Below are 16,353 nucleotides of genomic sequence, written 5' to 3' on the forward strand. Positions count from 1 at the left end.
CATGCAGATGTTAGACAGCTTTTGTTTGAGCCACTTCACAATGTGTGCGTAAATCAAAACATTGTTGTACAACACAATTAATTTTAAAAAAAGTGCTGAAGAGAAATTTTATTTTGTTTGTTTTTGCTTAAAAGCATTTAATAAATATTGAGGACATTTAACAACATATCCCTAAAAACATTTCCCATATAGCAATGTTTACTAAATCCTTTTTTTTTTTTACACTGCATTTTGTAACATATTGGAAACTATTTGAGAAAGGAGAAGTAATTGCAAAACATGACTTGACCTGGTTCAAACCCTAAGAGCTTTCAAAACTCCAATGTTTAAGCGGAGAAAATTGTAGTTTTCTGGCATGACAAAAATACTCTCAGTCATAAAAGATCACTACAAAAAAATGGTTATTTTTATATTGAGGATAGTCCCTTAAAAGTGTAAAGAAACAATTACAGGTTAGCTCAACAGACCTGTCCCTAGACTGATACCCAGCATCCCGTTAATTCAAAAAGTACATGAAAATTCGAGTCATAGTCATATGGTTATTATAAATAAAAAACAAAGTTATAATAAGCTAATTTAGTTTAAAAAGTGAAAGTGAAATTAAAATAAAACAAACTGAGCTCATTCAAAATAATCTGTTATAATTTCAGGGACTTTGTTTCTTCTCTTTAGCATAAAAGTGTCCATCATAAAAATTGCAAAAGTCCCTCAAGTTATTCATCTTACAGAATAGTTGTCAGATCAAATGAAGGAATAAAAATAATAGCAACTGTAGCATTATTAACAGCTAACATATATTGACTCCTAAAACATGCCAAGGGCTACACTAAAGGCTGTATATGCAGTATCTCATTTAATCCTCCCAACAAACATATAAGGTAGGTATTTTTATTTCGATTTCATCATATAAGGAGGAAAAAGGCATAGAAAGTTTATGTAGCTTATTCAAGTTCAAAGACCAAGGGCTAGTGCCAGGTCCCGAACAGTCCAGTGAAGGAACTCAGGCTCCTGAGCAACAGGCTTTGCTTCTTCCTGAAAGTGTCATGCTTGCAAAGTCCTTGTAAAGTCTCTGCAAGCAGTTACCCTTTCATAGACTCTTACATGGGACATAGTGATGCTCCATGAAAGGGTGAAGGTCACCTGTTCTGCTTAATAAGGCAACTATATGGTGACATGGAAAGTGCATGGACAGAAAAACAAGTTTGAATCCAACTGCTGCCATGTGATCTTTGGCCAGTTAACTAACCTCGATCTTTGGCCAGTTAACTAACCTCTCTGAGTCACATTTTCTAAATCAAAAACTGAGAATAATAATGCTGTATTAGTTTTCTAGGTATGTCATAACAAAATACAATAGACAGGGCGATTACTTAAATATTTATTTTCTCACAGTTCTGGAAGTTAGAAGTCCAAGATCGGGGTGTCAACAGATTCTTCTGAGTCCTCTCTTCTTGGCTTGCAGACAGACTCCTTTTCTCTGTGTCCTCACATGAGCGTGTTAGTCTGTGTTGTCTGTGTCCTAATCTCCTCTTCTTATAAGAACACCAGTCATATTAGATTAGGGTTCACCTATGACCTCATTTTACTTTCACCACCTCTTTCACAGCTCTATCTCCAAATACATACAGTCACATTTTGAGATACTGGGGGTTAGAACTTCAATATCTGAGTGGGGAGGGGCGTGCACAATTCAGTTCATAGTAGTTACCTTTCAGAGTTAAGGTCATGAAAAGGTAAATCAATTGCCTAGAAATTGGGAAGCCTCTAAATTTTAATATCTGTATCTTACACCAGTAAAGTCAGTATTATTTGGCCGTCTATTACATTTTCTTAGCTGTATACATTGACAGGAATATGCATACAGTGCAAAGGCTAATGTGACAATAAAGGGTTAACACATGGACAGGTTTTGATTTTTAGAAAGATGAATACTACTTTTATTCAACTATTTAAGGTCATCTTTCATTGTGTTAAAAGGACATCTAAGGAAACAAATATAAAATAAACATCCTTACTGATAGCAAATCGTTAATTCTGCATACACTTCAAATCATGGTATATGTAGTTCAATGGGACATTAGAAACTGCTTGGTCAAACACGCAACCACATTTACTTTGCAAACACAGAACGTGAGCTTGACACTGGTTAAGTAACTTGTCCTAAGACACACATAGAGTTAGTTCCTGGCGTAGCAGGTTCTTATTCCTAGTTCATTGTTCTTCCTTCTGTGCTCTACTTTCCCCTGTGGTTTTCCTGGGATCATGGTCTTGACAGTTTCCTGGAGTGATTGTTTGTTTTAGAAATAACACTTAATATCTAGAGAGCTTCACAAGTAGCTACCTTCCAAATTGGCTTCTTACTTCAACCTCAGTCAAATATAAGCTAAAACCTCCTTTAAAAAAAAAAAAAAATTCTGTGACTTCATCTTTCAATAGATTACCAAAAAACATCCTCACTAGTACCTGCAGACAAAATCTCACCCCCAAATAAGGCATGTTTTCCTAGTTGACACATATGATACGATTAATCTAATAATCAAGATTCATTATATCTCAAATGATGTAGAATATGCACACATTTTCCTAATAGTGTTTCTCAAATGTTGCTTGAACAAACATCAGGACTCAAATAACCTTCCTAAATGCCTCAGTGTTATTTGCATACCTGTCTCAACAGTGATGAGTAAAAGGAAGAACAATTCAATTACAACTCCTTTGAGGACTCCTTGGGGCTGCCTTGACTTAAGAAAAACACCTTCAAAGAGACAAGCACTGTAATAATTTTCTCCCATAGTTCCTTCAATAAGGAATTAGCCCAGAAGTAATGTCACCCTTCAGGAGAAGCTCTTGATACGATCTAGTCACACTTCCTCTCTTACAGGCTCTCCTCCAACAAAGTCAGGTTTTGAAATGAGAAAGGAAGATTAAACTTTGATCTAATCTGATGGGGAAGAAGCAGAAAGCACAGACTTTGGATTTAAAGAGAGCAGCATTCCAACAGAGACACCCTCTTCACAAGCCGTGTGACTTTACCAGTAAAAACAGAGATAACGGGACCTACCTGTTGGTTTGTTATAAAGATAAAATGAGACAATATTTAAAACATGTATCCCTGTGCTTGGCATGGAATATGCATTTCTTCTTGAAAGAAATTATTGAAAAGATTATAAGAAGAATGAGGAGGATGATGAGTCATTGTTTTTTGAACAGATTGAACTGACTGGTGGCCCAGAGGGAATTTTTGTCTCCGAATTTAGAGAAACAATTACCAAAGCCCCACTTGCAGCCTTAAAAATTTATTTAAAAAGCTATCTTTAGAAAGGTAACAGAACATAATGCCCAGTCCACATTTCACCTACCCACTCTCGGATCTGAAGACGGTCTAAGAGGTTTCTTCAGTAAGTTCAAGGTGATTCTCCCATTAAAAATAGTGTTCTCAAAGTGTTCAGTAAGAGATAAGAGAGCCACCAGTGTGTGAAATAGGAGGATGGAAAGGAGATCTGCTGGCAGGGCATTCAGTAAACGGGGCATTGTCTATAACCAAGGGAAGAAAATACTCTGGGTCACTTGATATCCATAATGTGTAGTTTTCAGCATTTATCATTAATTAAGATGTTTGTAGTAAGATATTTTGTCAGTCATGGTGCTGTCTTACATAAATTCAAAGAAATTTTTAACTTGAAAATGTTGGGGGTTCTTGCAGCTGGAAAAAAACAAAATACAAACAAGTGTCTTAAATTTAGGTCAAAGAGATAAGGGATTGGTGATCATCACACAATTTGTTAGCAGAAAAACAAGGACTAGAAGGCAAGGTTGCTGGTGTACAATCTCCTACTGTTTCCACCAGTATAGTCCTTCTCTAAGCTAGATAGACATCCTTACCTACATCAAGAGAATTCATTACAATAGGAGTTAACAGTAACAATAAAAATAGTAATAAGCACTTATTATATACTAATACAACCTGTTACATGTTTTGCATGTATTATTGTCACTTAATATGTACAAAAACAGTATTAATTAAACGGAGAAAACTTAGGCTGAGATAAGATATTGAATCTATATGAATTATACAATAGCTTGTGATAAAAAGTGCCTATGAAAATAGAAGAGACAGGAAATATTCAGGCCAAAACAACTACAGGCTCTCAGCTTTTAATTGTAATTTAGAGGTCATTGTGTCCAAGCCCTTACCTGGTGCCAGGTGCCTTCTATATACTCACCATTTGAATATTTGAACCAGGAGAAACCTGCTATATCTAATTGCTCATTAGCCCTACTTATTAGCAACGTTTTTTCTTATTATGATAGGGAATCTTTGGGAATATCTTCTTTATGACTTACCTGATAGCAAGGAATATATTTAGTTTTTATGGAAACTAGACCAAGATTATTATGTTTGGGTTAAAATAAAGACACATAAAAATGTATGCGCCCCTTTCCAGAGCATAAACCAGATATATACAACTAGGGAGAGGGAGGCAGAATGTTTGAAAAATTCATGCTTCAAACCTGTTTGTTTAGAGATCATGTGTGCTTTATTTTTAGATTTCAGCATCCCCAGTGATGAATTAAGTTGGGCTTAAATATGGCCACATGGGCACAATTTCTACCCAGAGAGAAGCAATTCAAGGCTTCAGTGCCTTCCACTCCCACCCTTCCAGGACTGATTGACTGACTAATACCGTCAAAGGACTAGCTGTAATTAGTGATCCCACGGTAAGTCATCTATCTGTACCTTGAGCTATGCCATCTCTGGGACTCAAGAAAGGTTAGACAGTTGGAGAATGTCACCTTCATGCAGTAGTCATGACAAGATTGGGTGATCACTATTTTTTGCTAGCCATAATATCTGATTTTAAAAAGTAAACAATAAAATATTTTGCCAAATCTCTGTTCTTACTGTCTTGAAATTTCATTACAACCAAAATAATAAAAAATATTGTCTGTCTTAGAAAATGAAAACAGTTATCTAAATGTGATAAATTGTGCTGCAGTCCCCAAATCCCAGCTGCTTAATTCAATGAAGACATTTCACTGGACATATATATCATGAGTTAGCATAGTTACTGAGAAGCCTGAAGTGATGGAAAACTTCCCATTTTTAACTGCATTATCATGAATATGCTGCCTGCTTGATATACATTGCAGGGGGAATGATCACTGGTATATCTCACAGCAGCAAATAGATGTCATTACCCAGGAATAATGCACACCCTTCCCCTTATGCCACTGGTCAGAGGCAATCTCATGGAAATGTGCCAGGAAAAGAAGCCAACTTCATATTGATAAACACTGGTAAGGCCTATCGCATTACAACTCAGGTCCTATCAGACTTTTTATTCTCCAATCTAAACACTCCTAATTCACATATTCTTCAAATGGTATAGTTTTAATTTCTCTTCTCCTGGCTTACTTCTACTTGCTGTTCTACTTTAAAGATTTTCAACACTGATATGTGAACTCTTTGAATTCATTGACAGGATTTGATAACCATGTTTATTTCAGGAAAAAAAAAAAAAGATAGAGCTTTCAATAGATTCTTAAAGGAGGTCAGGGGCCATTACTCCAGTCTCTTCTGATTTTCTTTCAATATGATACCCAGTAGGCACAACATTCTGGTTAAGATTTGAATAGCATCATTCTATCACCGATTCTGGATATATTTTTAAAGACTAGTATAAAATAACAAAAATGCATATTCAATCTTTTGATAGACTGCTGCCTTACACTGAACTTATTGATCAAGCAAAGTGTATACTACTTGTACTGCTGACAAATTTTGCTCTTTTTCAGCCAAACAATTTATGGTAGCTTTACTTTTTATTGTATTTTTAAACAGCATTCAAAGCTATTCACTATTGTATTCAGGGGCTCAAGGTTTCTATATTTCTAAATATCAACTCTAACAAAAAGCGTATTAGCTAGCTTTTCCATTCAACTTTGGGTCTTCTGCATACCATCTGCATTGTTATATCAATCATCTACACAAACACTGGACCAGCTCAGTGCTAAGGGACAAACCTTAGAACATACGAATGAAAGTTCTCTCCGAGAAGATGTAACTGCATTCATCAGCATGCTTTCAGTGTTCTCTTTTCTATTTTATATATATATATATATACACACACACACACACACACACACACACACACACACACACACACACACACACACACATATATCATGGGATATCAGGAAAAAAAGCCAAACTCTCAGAAAGAACTGTGTTAGAACTATGAAAAATAGCCCAAAGCGTACAGTAACCCAAAGTGACTTAACCGTGGCAGAACTTGACTGCATTTGGTTTGGCCAAGTTCCAGCACCCTCCATGGATTTGTGGTGGTCTTAAAACAAAAGCTTACATTCTCACTGTGGGTTCAAGACTCCAGAGGGAGCAGAGCAGAACTTTGTCTAATGTAATTACGTTTTTCTGTATTGACCTGTCAGGGCGCTCCCTGAGGGACTAGGGTAAAACACTCTCTTTTGTTTTGCCTATTTCAGAACTTTCTCAAGGTAGAAAACTGGCTATGCTGAGGACATTTCTCAATAACATTGAAAGGCAAATAAGCCACTGCTAACTGTGTAAACAGACGACAGTTGGAGCAAAAAAGAGTTCTGTTAGGAAATGGGCAAAGAAGCCAGACGTGGTGGTTCATGCCTGTAATCCCAGCACTTTGGGAGGCCAGGTGGGTGAATTCCTTGAGCTCAGGAGTTTGAGACCAAGCTGGGCAGCATAGCAAGACCCTCCTGTCTCTATAAAAGAATAATAAGTTAATTAAATACAGGCAAAGAACTGGAATAGATATTTTCCTAAAGAAGGCATATAAATGGCACACAAGCACATACAAAGATGTTTAACCTTGTTAGTCGTTAGAAAAGTGCAAACCGAAATCACAATGAGATGCTATATCACACCCACTGGAAAGTCTACAATTAAAAAAATAAAAGGTAAACAGTGAGTGTTGGCAAGGATGTGGAGAAACTGGAACCTTCATACATTGTTGGTAGAAATGTAAAGTGGTACAACCATTGTAGAAGACAGTTAGGTGGTTTCTCAAAAAGCCATAGAATTGCCACACGACTCAGCAATTATATTCCCAGTTTATAATCAAAAGAATAGAAAACAGGTTCTCACACATTTGTACACAAATGTTCATAGTAGCACTATTCACAACAGGTAAAAGGTGAAAACAAATGGACAAAATAAGGTGTATCTATAAAATGGAATATTATTCAGCAATAAAAAATAAAGTTCTGATGCATGCTACAATGTGGATGTATCTCAAAAATATGCTACCTGAAAGAGGCCACAAAAAATCAAATATTGCACAATTGTATTTATATGACATCTAAAGAAGATAAAACCGTAGAGACAGAAAGCAGATTAGTGGTTTCCAAGTGAAAGGGGTAGTTGGGGGGAACAGGGCATGATTACTTAGTGGATATGAGGTTTCCATTGGGAATGATGAGAATTCCCAAAGGAAACTGGGAATAGAATTGATGAGAATTCTTTGGAACTAGACAGAGGTAGTAGTTTCACAATATTGATTATCAACTGGGAATGGAATTGATGAGAATTCTTTGGAACTAGACAGAATTGTACAGGGTAAATTGGTTAATTTTTCATATAAATTTTACCCCAATTTTTAAAAATGTATATGATATGGCATAAAACTGTTTAAAGTACATCTTGAGAGAGGACCATGTAATATGGTTGGCAAACAACATAAGAAAATATATACTTTAAAATATATTAGAAATGTCAAACATTTGTACAGTTTGGAAAAGAGGAAAGCCAACTATAATCAGAGTTTATATTGAGTATAGAGATAGTGAATATTGGTTTTCTATTAGCTGATACCAGGTTTTGCTGGGGTTAAAAAAAACACAACAGCAATATTTCAGGCTTACGATGACAATATTCGACAATTGTTTACATGTATGTCAGCTGATATTTGACTTCAGGTTGAATCCATGTCATTTATATTCTAGGGCTGAGGCTGAAGAGGCAACTTCTTTTTCTATCTCATGGCAGAGGTAAAAAAGAAATGGCAAAACCAATCTATGCTTTCAAACTTCTGCTCAGTTGTGGCATATATCATATCTACTCACTTTCCACGGCCAAAGCAAATCATGTAGCCAGGAGTGATGTCAATGGGGTGAGAAGTTTATGCTGCCTCTGGGAGAGGCACTGCAAAACACATGTCAATGAGTGAGGATGTATAATCCTATTACGAGGACAGAGAAAACCTGGATATTACATATAGTACACCATTTTAAAGGATGAGTTGTGGAAAGAACAAAGGAGAACTAACTGACAATATATACAACAGGCATCTCTAGGTCCAAAGATATGAACTTTTCTCCCCCTAACCTGGTAGATATTCCCAAATTGTCCTGTAAAAATGTAATAAGTTACTTTCCCACCAGAAATGCATATAAGGCCTTTCCAACAATGTCATTATCAAACTTCTTAAGTGTTGACAATCAGATTAATAAAAAAATTTCATCATTCGTATTTTTCTTTTTTGATTAGGAGAGAAGTTGGATAGTTTATGCTTATTGAACATTTCTTTTTCATAATTTATATACTGCCTATTCAGGTAACTGACAAAGAATCATATTTTAGTATGATCTGAGAAGTGAGCCAAACTGTTAAAATTCTTTCTGTCTGATAAAAGTCAGATTTGAGGTTTAGCTAGTGTAGCTAAGGCCATAAGCTATGTAAAGTAAAAGGATTCTGGACATAGGGATTGTGCTTGACATAGCATGTGCCAGAATTTATTCCTTCTCCTTAATTAAAATATTTTAAGTAGTACCCCAACAAAGATTTATCTACCAGAAATGGAAATAATTTATTTTGAAGGAAAGACTAGGCTCCATAGATTTTGAAATATGAAGTCACGGGCCTGTAGTATTTTGTTCAAACCCAAAAAGGAGGCAAAGATTCCCTGGTCTTGTGCTAGTGTAACACACATCTCTTATGTCTGAGAAAATGCAACCACTCTGCAGGATTCTTCCCAACATTCTTTCATATTTCCTCTGCTACAACATTTCCTAAACTGGATCTCATAGAATTTTAATTTCAATAGATAACGGGAAGGAAAAAGGGATGGAAGAAGAAAATGTGGTTTAATAAATGTGTAAAATACTGCATACCGAATCCTGCCCTCAAAGAACAACTGGTTACCTGTGTGATACAGTCTGAATGTTTTGCTCTGCCCAAATCTCATGTTGAAATTTAATTCCCAGTGTTGGAGGTGGGGCCCGGTGGGAGGTGATTGAATCATGGGGGCAGATTTCTCATGAATGGTCTAGCACCATCCCCCTTGGTACTGTCCTCTTGACAGTGAGTTCTCATGAGATGTGGTCTTTAAAAAGTGCCCAGCACCTCCCCCGCCCTTCTTACACCTGCTTTTGCCATAATTGTAAGCTTCCTGAAGCCTCCCTAGAAGCCAAGAAGATGCTATTACATGCTTCCTGTAAAGCATACAGAACTGTGAGCCAATTAAATCTTTTTCTGTATAAATTACCCAGTCTCAGGTATTTTTTTATAGCAATGAAAGAATGGCCTAATACACTCTGTAAGCTTCACAAGTTATCTGGCCTCGGTTTCCTCATGTGTACAATGAGGGTAATATTAGTGCCCCCCTGGCAGAGTTCCTCATGAGTATTAAACAAGGTAACACAAGCTAAGCCCTGTACCTGAGGCACAGTAGGCACTCAGTGAATTTTCATTCTTATTTTGATGGCTGTAACATTAGCATCTAAAGACTCTAAAAAACTCTGTAGTAAATAAACCTGTTTGGCTTTGTCCATCCAGCTTTCCTGAAATAATCTGACACCAGCAATTGTTTTTCTCACCCAGCATCTTGCACTTTGGGAAATGCGATCTGTTTCCTTTTATCTAATGCCTGAATCAGCAAATGGAGAGAAGTAGGAATGGAGAGAGAGAATGGTCATGCTTCAGATTGGTAAGGAAGTTGTCTTGTTCTCTTATTTCAAGTTCTCCCATGAGTGCCAACCTGAAGAATTGCCCGATTCTTCTGTACTACAGATCACCACAAACAGTTGACACAACTTGTCCAAAAGCAATGCCAACCTTTGTAATTATCTGTGCCTGCTATGAAGCAGTAGAAGGAAAAAATACTCTATTCCTTATTTTCCATATTCCTCCTATTATGCTAAGAGATCATTTTTCTGTGAATACTTTTGAATAACAAATAAACCTGCTGGAAGATTTCAAGAAAAGGAAGTCAGTTCTTTCTCTTGTTATAAATAAGGCACAAATTTCTATGCTCCAAGGATACAGTCCAATTTCTCTTTATTTAGAATTAAGGATAGTATTAAACATAATAAGTATTTCCTCCTGATATTAACAGCTACTTTGTGGAAATTCTTGTGTAAAATACAGAATTGCTCTCCTTAGGTGCTATTGTTGATATGGTTTAAAAGCATTCATTTATTGAATAGCAAACAAGGTCTGTCCTTAACAAGAAGAGCATCCCAGAAACTCTGCAGCTGGAGCAGCTGTCAAAATCATAGTGCTTTCCATCTAATAAAGCTAACCTGATACCTAAGAGCTTTCCCAGCCCCTACCATAGTAGAGATTATGAGATACTTGGCACTTTGGAACAGCCATTTACCCAAAGTAGACAAATAAAAAAGCTGCATTTTATATTGTATCAAAAAGTACATACGGCTGGGCACGGTGGCTCACACCTGTAATCCCAGCACTTTGGGAGCCCGAGGCAGGCAGATCACCTGAAGTCAGGAGTTCAAGACCAAACTGGCCAACATAGCAAAACTCTGTCTCTACTAAAAATACATAAATTAGTTGGGGTGCTGGTGTGCACCTATAATCCCAGCTACTCGGGAAGCTGAGGCAGGAGAATCATTTGAACCCAGGAGGCAGATGTTACAGTGAGCTGAGATCATGCCACTGCACACCAGCCTGGGCAACAAAGCGAGACTCTGTCTCAAAAAAAAAAAAAAAAAAAGAAAAAAAGAAGTACATAAAATGTAAATGTAAATTAATTTAATGAGGATTTTAATCTACCCACATTATACAAAGTATCTACCAAGTGACTTTTTCATTCTGCATATTTAATAGTAAGTGAAAATTCAAGTCATATTAAGCAGTGCAGCCTAGAAAACTATGTTTAACAGCTTTCAACACTCCTAAAAGGTAAAGATGCCCTGCTTATAACATATGAGGAAAGAAAAATAGCTGAGAGCATTCTGACGTCTGTGAGGTATTCAGAATTTATCAGGGCCATAGAGGTCGATCACACCTGTAATTCCAGCACTTTGGGAGGCTGAGGTGGGTGGATCACCTGAGCTCAGGAGTTCAAGACCAGCCTGGCCAACATGGTGAAACCCCGTCTCTACTAAAAAATACAAAAATTAGCCAGGCGTGATGGCTGGTACCTGTAATGCCAGCTACTCGGGAGGCTAAGGCAGGAAGAATTTCTTGAATCGGGGAGGCGGAGGTTGCAGTGAGCTGAGATCATGTCACTGCACTCCTCTAGCCTGGGCGACAAAGCGAGACTGTCCCCCCCCCAAAAAAAAAGAAAGAAAAAGAAAAAGAAAAGAAAAGAAAAAATTGGGTGACACCACTTTTCCAAGAAATCCTAGTCTAGCTGAGAGCATTCTGAGCTCTGTGAGGTATTCAAAATTTATCAGGCCCATAGAGATATGAGTACAGAACTTCTAATTGTGCTAAGAAAATCACCTTTTTTCAGGAATCATGAATATTCTACCTCTTTGTTAAAGAAAGTCATGAAAGTAGCATCCCCAATCCCCCTTGTGTGCAACTCTCTTGAGTACACCAATACTCCTCTTTCTTGAGTGTGTACTTTTCATGTTGCAAGAAATCTCTGTATTTTCACGATTTTCTGAATCATCCATGAATTCCTGCTCAAGATGATGTCAAGAGCCTGGACACCCGTTGGAATCGAGGTCCTACTGGCCTTTGGGAACTTTCCAGAGCCCACTGTTATCAGTACAACAAATTGTTTTAAAACTCTCAGTATTTCATCATTACTTAACCAAGTAAAATTCAAACTCCTTGTTGGCCATATGAGTTTTTTGTGACTATTTGCCTCCATTGTACCTCCCGGACTCATCTGTCATCACTTTCCTCTAGCATTCTTCTTTCCCTGCCTTTTGCTATGCCTGGAATATTCTCTCTCCTACTTCTTATCATGGCTAATTCCTACTTACAAGCTAGGAACCACCTACTACCTCAGATCACTTCCTCCAGAGTGATCTCTCTCACGCACTCTCACAACCAATCTAGGCTGGGTATCTATCATTCCTGAGGTCATGTTCTAATGTGAATCTTGGCACTGAGTCAGCAATCAAAATCTATTTAATGAGTGAATCAATGCATGAACAAATGAGAATATGATTGTATTGAGTAGCTAAAATGTGAACTGGATAATAAGAGAGAAATGTAGAGCCTATGTTTTTATAGGAGACATTAAGTTTTACTAAGAAAAAACAGCAGGACTCAGACTGAGCCCTCTAATTTGCCTCCTTTTAAAATGGCCACCTAAGCCTTCTTGTTTTCAGAATTATTTCATAGAGTTTTATTCATGAACATTGATGCTATTGCAGCTGAAGTTCCTTGACTTCTCTGAAAATGCTTTTTACCTGGAACCAAAAATCATCCAGGCAAATCCAAATCTCCAGACGCTTCACCCAAATGTGGTTCCAGAGTGGAGCTGAGATCTCAGGCAAAATCATGTTCATCCTTGTACTAAGAGCAACTGGGGCCCAAAGGTTTCTTTCCAAACATCCAGCCACCCTGATCAAGTGAGAAGGGAGTGGTCATGAGAATAGGGATGAGTGCCTCCTCCCCTCGACCCACACACTCAGAACATCGCACAGCCTTTAGACATATGGGCAATAGCTCTTGTAAAGCACAAAGTTTCAGGCTGTCTTAGATTTGTCTATTAATATATTCTAGGCCAATTGTGAAGCCTTCTGCAAGCCACAAAATCCTCCGAATGTCAATATTTCCATACATAAAATAAAGGGGGCTGCTAGCATACCTACCTCATGATATTGTTGAATGGTTTATAAAAATGCCCAGTGGGATTTCTTTAGTAGAGGATTCCAACCACAAAATAAGTGCCCATTAACCAAGAGCTAATATTTTTATTTAAATAATTTCAAATTTCTTTTGGAAGGAATAAAATAAAGCGATAAAAGATAAAACCACCTCTAATCATTTTTGTTTTGCATAAGAAAATTATTCTTTGTGTGTGTTTCTAGATTCAAACTGCCACTTTTTATACAGACACCAGTCATCAGATTAGGGGCTCACCCCTCATATCAATGAATTATATCTGCCATAACCCTATTTCCAAATAGGGTCACATCTCCCATTAATAAGAATTAGTGATATTTTGCCATCCAATTTCTATTTCCTGTTCAGAGTGGTGGCTATACGGCAGCATACTGATACTACTAGAAAAATAAATGCAACTATTACTGTAATCATAGCCACTACCATTTATTAAGTATTAGCTTTGTGTCAGGAACTGAAATGCAGACTTTAGACGCATTGTTTCACAATTCTCGTAATGGTACTTTGATTTAGGCTTTATTATATCCTAATTTTACAGAGGCTTAAAGAGGTTAAATGGCTTGCCCTAACTCAAACTGCTAGAAAGCGGAAGAGCTAGGAAGACAGAATGTCTGACTCTTGAGGCTAACCACCACACTCTGTTGCTTTTCAGTATGCTGCAGAGAATTAGGAAAGATCTTGAGTGGATGTTAGGCTTTCTTAACTCCCGACACAATCTGGCTGCACAATACCCTGATATGTAGTATATATTCAGAAGTCTGGGATGGGATACATTATTTAAAATTTATTTTCTTAAATTGTTATATATTTTGCATTGTAATGTCCTCCACATTGTTAATTTCCTTATCTTTTTTTACAGGTAGCACAAAGATGTCTTGAGAAGAGAAATGAGAAAATAACTTAAGTATCCAATTTGTTAAAAGTTTTATGCCCTATTTCGAGTGGGAAGCTTGAAGAGAGGGTCTAAGTCTGGGAATAATTGATTGTACCAATTTTGTTGCAGTTTTAGATCATCTCCTTGGGATGGGAAATTAAAAGCCATCTAGTCCAAACACTCAGGAAGCAGGCCAGCCATTGTTATTTTTAAGAAAAAGGCTGAAATGGAAAATCTTAGATGGAAGCTGCAGCTTTCAGTTTGTCTATGCAGCTCTTCAATTTGAACAGAGATTCACTTGAACAAAAGGCATCATTTCAGGCCAGAATGGTCCCCAGTACCCTCCTTACGAAATAAATGGTGTACCTCCATTTGTCAAGTTATCATCTCCCTCCCTTGACAGCAGATGTGAATTTCACGGCATATCCCATTTCAAAGCCTGTGACAAACTTGGTTTGAAGCTTCTGCTCACAAATGCTCCAAAATGCATTTCACTCATTGCCCTCTAGTGAAATGTACTATTTTCCCCTCCTGATGATTAACTACTTTGAGCACTGGAAACAATATACAGTAAGGTCATTATTGAATCCCCTCAGCTAAAAATATTCATGGGAAAGACTGAGACCTGGCCTCTATTCAGAGTAGCATGGACCTTTGAGCAAGCCATGTTTGGCTTCTTCAATGGCAACTCAGCGAAGTACAAAGGTATAGATGTTCACAGTTTCAGTTCATAACATCTTAGAACAGGATTCACTTCAAGTTAATGATCTATTTAAAATGAAGCTGGGGTAAGGAAAATAAATAAATGCTTGATGATCTTATTGCTTCAAGAATAATCTTATTTCCTTAATATGATTTGCAGTGAGCAAAATTAAAGTCCATTGATAGCTGTGATACAGAAGCACAGGGTATGCCCACAAATCATGTTAATTTCTTTATTAAACTATGTGAAATTACATACATTAATTGCCAAACAACTACAAATGATAGTGAAATCTCCGGGGAGAAGAATAAAAAAAATTATCCAAAAAACCATATTAAATTTCCCTTCCTTCACCATCATTCTCACTCCAATCAGTCCTCACAGAAAAGCATCTTATTCCCTTATTTGCCAAGTGTGCTATTCTCCTTCTCAGAATACCCCTATATGTCCTATTTTTCTACCCAGCAGAGCTGACGGTGAAGGACTGGCTCCTCCAGTTTAGCCAAAGTCCCCATCTCTCTGGTTTGCATTGGCAGCATTTAATTGACTACCCAAGCACTAGGGACTCAGATAAATAAGGATATATTCAATTTTAAGAATGAACTAAAGTCCTAAAGAAATATTTGGGCATCACTATCATTACCTGGAGATGTTTTGGCAGGACCTCTCAGATACAGTTTTGAGCCTGGTGTTGACTTGGAATTGACACGGTTCAGACTGAAACAGAAGTTTTTACCTTCATGTGACCTTTATATATAAACAGACTCCTGAGCCCCAGAGCAAGAGATGGGCTGTATTAGCCTCTTTACTTCCTGCTCACACTACTGAAGGAGGTGGCTTCTCCTTTGGTCTCTCGCCTTTCCTGCCCATTCACCTGCCCCACTACTGCCTCCTCAAACTTCTCCTTAGCTCCTGTTTTTTTTCTCTTTTGCTTCTGCAAGAAGGAGCCAAGCCCTGCTGCTTGCTTTAGGACAGCCCCTCCATCTTCTCAGTGATACAGAACATTGACCAGACCTGTAAGAATATTTATTTATTGTATTCAACACAGAGTAGGCTCTTCGTAAAAATCTGTATTTTGAATTGCATTAATCCAATTGTTCCCACAGATAATTGGTTCCAGCTTCAACTTAAAGAGTTAGATATAAGACACAAGTTTTTAAAAATTGGAAACATATGATCCTTTGAAATCTTGATCTGAAAGTGCACAGGATCATTTAATCCAATTCAATTGTTGTACAGATTTTTAACAAAAGAAGGTCATTGAAGTTACATAAATGGCTTAATATTCAACAGTTATTACCAAACCCACCAAAGGAAAATCTATTCATAAATACCTGTGAAATAATGAATGATTACTCATTAGGCAATGTGATAAATTCTGTTGCGTATGGTGAATAGGCCACTTTCCATCTCTATCCCTGACCTAACGTAACAATTCTTCATTAAACTGCTTTTCTAATAGGAAGAACTTTAATTAAAAATGTTATCAGATTTCAAGCCCTATGGATGGGGCTTGTGAAATGCCAACATCACACCAATTTCAGAACTCTCCAAATAACACTGAGAGTACAAGTCAATCTCGAGCAACTAAGGATCTTAAAAAAGAAGGAGTTACGCTCTGTTGTTACAATGAGTTTTAAAATGACCCTAAAATTTGAAGGCATTGCTTATAATCCC

The 16,353-nt window shown here is 37.2% G+C and overlaps 1 long non-coding RNA gene across 2 annotated transcripts in view; it reads left to right on the plus strand.

Moving 5' to 3' along the window:
• The window catches only part of LOC126962313 (uncharacterized), a 30,234-nt gene extending 15,517 nt beyond the window's left edge, over positions 1-14,717 (plus strand). Inside the window, exons 2-4 of one of the 2 annotated variants that reach the window (XR_007728643.1) lie at positions 4,549-4,719; positions 9,872-9,977; positions 13,959-14,717. This is a non-coding gene — a long non-coding RNA (uncharacterized LOC126962313). Of the gene's footprint in view, positions 1-4,548; positions 4,720-5,151; positions 5,293-9,871; positions 9,978-13,958 lie in introns of those variants that run through there. The other variant, XR_007728644.1, reaches the window with a different exon arrangement.
• The last annotated feature ends 1,636 nt before the right edge of the window (positions 14,718-16,353 follow it).

This window comes from Macaca thibetana, chromosome 9 (genome assembly GCF_024542745.1).
Source record: "Macaca thibetana thibetana isolate TM-01 chromosome 9, ASM2454274v1, whole genome shotgun sequence".
NCBI classification, from domain to species: Eukaryota; Metazoa; Chordata; class Mammalia; order Primates; family Cercopithecidae; genus Macaca; species Macaca thibetana.